This window comes from Lagopus leucura, unplaced genomic scaffold (assembly GCF_019238085.1).
Source record: "Lagopus leucura isolate 7727_CA_CO unplaced genomic scaffold, USGS_WTPT01 Super-Scaffold_702, whole genome shotgun sequence".
NCBI classification, from domain to species: domain Eukaryota; kingdom Metazoa; phylum Chordata; class Aves; order Galliformes; family Phasianidae; genus Lagopus; species Lagopus leucura.
In genome coordinates, this window is record NW_024962254.1 from 12448781 (window position 1) to 12455543 (window position 6763).

Below are 6763 nucleotides of genomic sequence, written 5' to 3' on the forward strand. Positions count from 1 at the left end.
TTCCAAGTTACTCTCTCTTTTCCAAGCCAGATTTGTAGATGTTTATGGATATTCTTGCACCAGTGTGGATTTAGCATGAAAGTGTTACAGCAAAGTAGGAATCATTTGAAAAGTTATACTATGTCAGTTATCTTTCTCCAGCTACAAGTAGTTTTTGTTGTTATCTTCTCATTGACAGAATCTGGTGATCAAGTAATAAAATGGTAGTGGAAATACAATAGAAAAGTGAGAAGTAGTACACGGAGGAAAAAATAGAATTATTGATGAAGGCTAAAAATTCCAATTTAGCTATTATCACCATGAAAAACTCAGAGAACTGCTGGGTACAGTTCTCTCAAAATGTCAAGAATATATTCAAGCAGCTCTGCTAGTAGCTGGATTTGGGGGTCTTTCCCAAGATAACTGAGGACAATCTGCAAGAAATAACTATGTTAGCATTTAAACTCACAGTTTCCATATTGGAATATCTCATAAGGTTTATGTCAAACTATTACACTAAAAAAAAAAAAAAAAGTGTACCAGAAGAAAAATACAATACAAAAATAGAGTTTTTTATGTAGTATTTTGTAACAGAATAATGAGGGAACACATTAGGAAATTACCAGGAAGTGTATGCACATGAAATGAAAATGAAATAAAATGAAATGCAACTGTATAATTAATGACTGCAAGATGTCATGAATATTTAATATACAGGGAAGGTTGCAGGTAAGTGAGATATATCTGTGAGATGTATTTCTGCCTCTAGGTACTACATGTGGTTGGCTATCAATGTCAGTTGGAGAACTTATGTTATGCAAACAATATTCAGTAGTTCTTCCAACTATCATGCATGTTAGCAGCATGAACCACATTGTCTTCAAATTCTAAGCTTCTATCTCAGCCCACATAACTGTGAGAGCAATTGCTACCCACCAGTAAATAAGGCTAGCCACATATGATTGACTTGAATTTGATAGATGAGAGGACAGCTATAGATGTTGTCTACCTTGACTTCAGAAATACCTTTAAAAGTGTCTCACAGAGACACTGATGAGCTGGATGAAGAGTGAGGTGGACTGAAAACTAGTTGGATGACTGGGCCCAACAGATGAAGCTCAGTGGCATGAAGACCAATGGAAGCCCACTAATTAGTGATTTTCCCTGAGGTGCTGGAAAGGAATAATTCCAGGAAGCAGTATACGCTGGGAGGCATCCATCTAAAAAGCAGCTTTGTGAGGGTACTATGAATGAGAAGTTGACCTGAGCCATCCATGTGCCATTGGAGCAAAGAGGGCCAACAAAGAGGTTAATTTCAAATGTGCGTTTACACTTGCAATTCCCTGGACATGCAGGCAAAGCATTCAGATGTAGTTATGATCTTCCAGTCCAGCAGAATTACTTAGTCTTCCTGGTACTGTTCTTCAGGACATTTAGAGTCTTTTACCGCAGTGCTCTCTCTGTGCTTTTCCAAGCATATCAGAAACAAACCCGTATGATTAGCCTATAGAATATGTCATTTTTAAGTCAAAATATGTGCAAATAGGTAATTATACATATGAACATAACTTGACACAGATAAGTCATTTTTTTGCTCCTGCTGGAAGCTGTGTAACTGTGCATGAAAAAAAGACTTGTTCCAATGCATGATTATCCTCTCTTCTCTAAGGGAACACAATGGGAATGGGGAGCAGGATGGAAGTGTGGAGAACAAGAAAACAACAGTGGCTTTTTTGTTTGTTTGTTTTTCCCCAAATAAATACTCAGTGGCATGATTCCGTCTTCCAGATGATTATTTTAATTGTCATGTAAAGAATAACTCAACAGGATCCTCGTCTTTCACTTATTAAAAATAATCAATTATTCATACAAAGGAGTGCTGCCATGAGGAGACATCAATATCCAGAGCATCCTAAATTGTGAAAAACACAGAAATAAATCCCGTCGGCTTGCAGAGGGGAATTCTGTTCATCTGTGTAGGAAGAGGTAGAATTTTGTCATCATCACCACAGGATTTAAACATCTCCACCATTCTACTCCTTTCTGCCAAGATGTAATTATTCAGTGAGTTCACTAATGCTTCTGAAGCTTCATGTCCTCTTCTACACTCCCAAATCTCTCCCTCTGTGATTTAGCAACATGACTACTACAGATTATGAGGTATCCATTAAGCAGAGGTTGACAGCTACAAATGCCTGGCTAGCGAGACATTTTCTGTGCTATTTTAAGCAGTAGGATTTGAAAACATACAAAATTTGTGTGCTTGTGGAGAACTTCATGCAGGAAACTCTCCGGACAGATTTTCAAAATAATGCAGAGTGAGAACTGGCTGCTTGTCATAAGTCACACGTTGCTAATGCTGACCTCAAAGGGTTCAGGCAATAGCAGTGTCTATTTAAAGCTGGCAGATTGGAGTTACATCTTCCCCGTCACCAGAAAGGTCGACATAAGTCTTTATATACAAAAACAGATATGCTCCAGAAGCAAAGGTTTGGTGGGACTCTGGTAACATTACACATGTGAGGAGGCCACACCTCAAGTACTGTGTCTAGTTTTGGGCCTCTCACTACAAGAAAGACATTCAGGCACTGCAGTATGTCTAGAGAAGGGCAACAAAGCTGGTGAGGGGTCTGGACCTCAAGTCTTATGGTGAGAGGCCGGGGTTGTCCAGTCTGGAGAAAAGAAGGCTCAAGGGAGACCTTATCACTCTCTACGATGACTTGAATGGAGGTTGTGGTGAGGTGGACATTGGCCTCTTCTCCCAGGTAAAAACAATAGGATGATAGGTAATAGCCTTAAGTTGAGCCAGGGGAGGTTCAGGTTGAATATTAGATGCAATTTCTTCTCAGAAAGAGTGGTGAGGCAGTGGCACAGGCTGCCCAGGGAGACAGTGCAGTCACTGACCCTGGAGGTGTTCAAGACGTGTGTAGACATGGTACTAAGGGTTAAGGTACTAAGGTTAGTGGGCATGGTGGGGATGGGTTGATGGTTGGAGTAGCTAATCCTAGTGACCTTTTCCAACCTTAATGATTCTATGATTCTAGGTAGTTATAGGAGAGTGTGAAGGGAGCTTGTTGTGATGTTTGGTCACTGCCAGTACCCACAGGTGATGTCACTGACCCAGTGGCAGGCAAGCAGGACCAGGAGGTGACAAGTCATGGCCAAAGTCTATTCAGGAAAATCGTTGAATAACCAGGAGCAGGACTAAAGGCCAGTACCCCAATGCTCAGGCAGGCACCAGAAGCTTGGGACTGGGCAAATGAAGCCCTCAGTCAAAGACTGTAGGGACATCCAAGGGCCCTGCAGGACTTTTATTGTCCTTGGGCCCCTACGCCTGTAAGCAAGGTGAACGCTTATGCACCTACACAGTCATGTGCAAAATATTTGTCATTCAAATCCAATTGAGAGCCTCAGGAACTGAAAATGGAAAGTACTGGCCTGTAAAAATAATAGCATGCTGCCCTTTGCAAGCTTAACTCACTGTAACAAGCGTTGTTTTTCACATTTTCCAATGAAACTATATGACATAATCAAATTGATTTACAAAAGCTTTTAAAAGGGAGATTTGTTGGATTCAAAAAACTGTTCATTTTGTAGTACTCTCACAAAGCAGAGGTTGTGTGCACCCTTATTAGGACAACAAGCAATTGATCAAAACAGTGGCATTTCTATAATGTGAACTGTTGGCAGCAGCACGCACAAAGCACTCAGCAGGTACAGGTGTCTGAGCCTTAAGAAAAATTCAACAGTAATGCTTTTGTTCTGATTTGCATTCACAGAATATATGAAATTACCACACTAACTAGCTGCAGCATTAGCACAGTTGAGGTAGTGATACTGTCTCCAGTTTATAACTCTCACCTACCTAGTCTAGGAACCTGTGTCAATACCCACCTCCTTTCCCATTTCTCTCACTGCTTTTCTCTCTCTTTTTTCTCTCACTGTTTCCAGTACCAGTTATTTTCCTACAGCCATGTTCAATAGTTTTCCTAAAAGGACTAAGATGTCCTGACATTTTACTGGCATCTGGAGGTGCCACGACTGTGTGACATTAAATAGTGCTGTGGAGGGTGTGTTCACAACCCAGCTCTAGAAGACTGCTACTTGCCACCAAGTCCTGCCAGGGTTATTTACATCTTATTATTGTGCCTAGTGCTCATTGTTTTGCTTGTGAATCAGGACACATACAAAAACACATATGGAAAACTTTACATCCTTTTCTAATCAGTGCAAAGTATTCTCTTTCAATCTAAGTGATGAGGATAATCTTACCTAAGTCAATTTTGGTCTCTTGAAATAATCAAACCTCTTTAAAAAACAATAAGCTTGCTTGAAATTACAGAATCAGAATCACAGAATCACAGAATCACCAAGGTTGGAAAAGACCTACAAGATCATCCATTTATCTGTTTGCTAATAGAACTTTCTGATAATGACTGCCTGTTCATAGATTCTATTATTTTCTTCCCACGATGTCTAATAAAATTTACATCTGCAATATATCAGTAGGCACAAGATAAAGTTTCTTTATAAAAAAAATATGTACCAGAACAAAAAATCGGTATGCTAACTTTGCAACCTAACAGCTAAGTCAGAGCAGCATTTTACTTTAATTTCATACAGTTGCTCCATTTGCACACAAACAAATAAAACTTTTCAGGCATGAAGGCAACAGTAACAATGCAGAAAAACTTATTTAACCAAAAGATGCAGGTTTAAAAGAAAAAAATAAAATCTATTTAAGTTTAATTTATAACCAGAGTCATTTTTTATCATCTTCTTTCTACTGTTTCTTTCTAAGTTTTGTCACATATAAATAAAAAAGCAGACAACATAATTTTCAGGCCTAAGGATAGACTAACAAACAGGAAATACTAAATTTTTAAGAACCATTCAGCAAGCAGTTTCCAGTACCACTCCAGAAACTAGACTTTTTTTCTTTAAATGTCAATTTCCATTAATTTTGCACATCTCAATTCTTTGTTTTCCGAACAACATCCTGCGGTATTCTTCTAAGCTAACAAAAGAATATGTTTTAATGATGAAGAAGAACCCTGACCTATAAAATTTCTGAAATTATAGCAACAGTACTAAGTATCATTGGTGCTTTCAAAACCCTGTGACTTTGAAACTATTCAAGCAAGTAGATCAGTTTGCTGTTGTACTAGAAGATCCAGTAATACAGTGGAAAAAAAAAATCACTGAAAAAGACATGCCAGACCATGTGATACTTTCATATCAGTTTGGACCCAAGTGCTAGCTGCCCTCTGCTCCAATTTTGATGCTGCCTTGTTATCAATAGTAACACTATTTCAGAGAAACAGTACCATCCACATTAGATTTACCACACACAACAAGCCTACATTTACAAATTATTGTAATCTATACACATTTTCCTGGGAATATATACATGTAGATCAGAAATTAGAATATCAAATTTTGCATATGGATCTCATTTGGATGGCATCTCTTAGTCAGTATGTCTAACAAGCTCATAGCAACTTCAGTAAGATGTTTATAAGTAAGACAGACATTTATAGCTAAAACGTCTCATATTGCCTTTGGATGTTTCCCATGGCAGTACAAGAAAAAAAATAAAAATAAAAATAGTAAAAAAAAAAGACATAATTTTTTTCCAAATATATCTGTCCATTAAAAAATCTATTTGCTTTTTGAGGATTTCCCCTACTGTTAAAGAATCTGAACATTGAAGCTTCTGAAAAACTGAAAATAGTGAAACAAATGTTCAGTGAGGAATTTCTTTTCATTTTCAAACTCATTAATTTCTTCAAAACAACAGCTTTTGAGCTCCTGGTTCAAGTAAGACAGGAAACTGCTGAAGAGAGTCCAGTAGAGAGCCACAAAGATGATGAAGGGTCAGGAGCATCTCCCTTATGAGAAAGGCTGAGACACCTGGGACTGTTCAATCTGGAAAAGAGGAGATTGAGGGGGTTGTTATCAAGGCATATAAATAACTAAAGGATGGTTTTCAAGTGGTTGGGGCCAGGCTCTTTTCAGTGGTGCCCAAAGACAGAACAAGAGGCGATGGGCACAAATTGGAACACAGGAAATTAAACATGAACATAAGAAAAAAACTTTTTACTGCGAGGGTGACAGAGGCCTGAAATAGCTGCTCAGAGAGGTTATGGAGTGTCCTTCTCTGGAGATATTCAAAACCACCTGAATGATTTCCTGTGCAACCTACTGTAGGGAACCTGTTTAGCAGAGGGTTGGACTGAATGATCTCTAGAGTTCCTTTCCAGCCCCTACAGTTCTATGATTCTGTGATTCTGTAAGCAGGAGGATGAAATTGCTACAAATATAAATTATGACTCCAAACAGAGAGAATAGGCCAGACCACAGGCATAGATGAAAGACATTTCTGGACTCCACGAAATGAGGCCTTTAAATAATATATAATGAATACTTTCCTGTTAAAGCCTAGTTCTACAGCTACACAAAGTATAAACTATGAACCACTTGATGAATGTATGTAAATGTTCACTGATACTTAGAGTAAAGGTCAAACTCTGTAATATCGGTCAGTCAGTCTATCAATCATCTGTTTCCATTGAGTTTCACAGATTGCTCTTTGGACACACAGATGAGGTATTCAAATTATTTACTAAGTTCTGGTTCATCATACTGGATGATCTTGTAGGTCTTTTCCAACCTTGGTGATTCCACAACTCTATGAAATGGTCTTTTCCCCATACTTTAACTTTGTATTTCACATGTGTCATGGTTCTATGTTTTTGTTTTTGTTTTTTTTTTTTAATGGTTT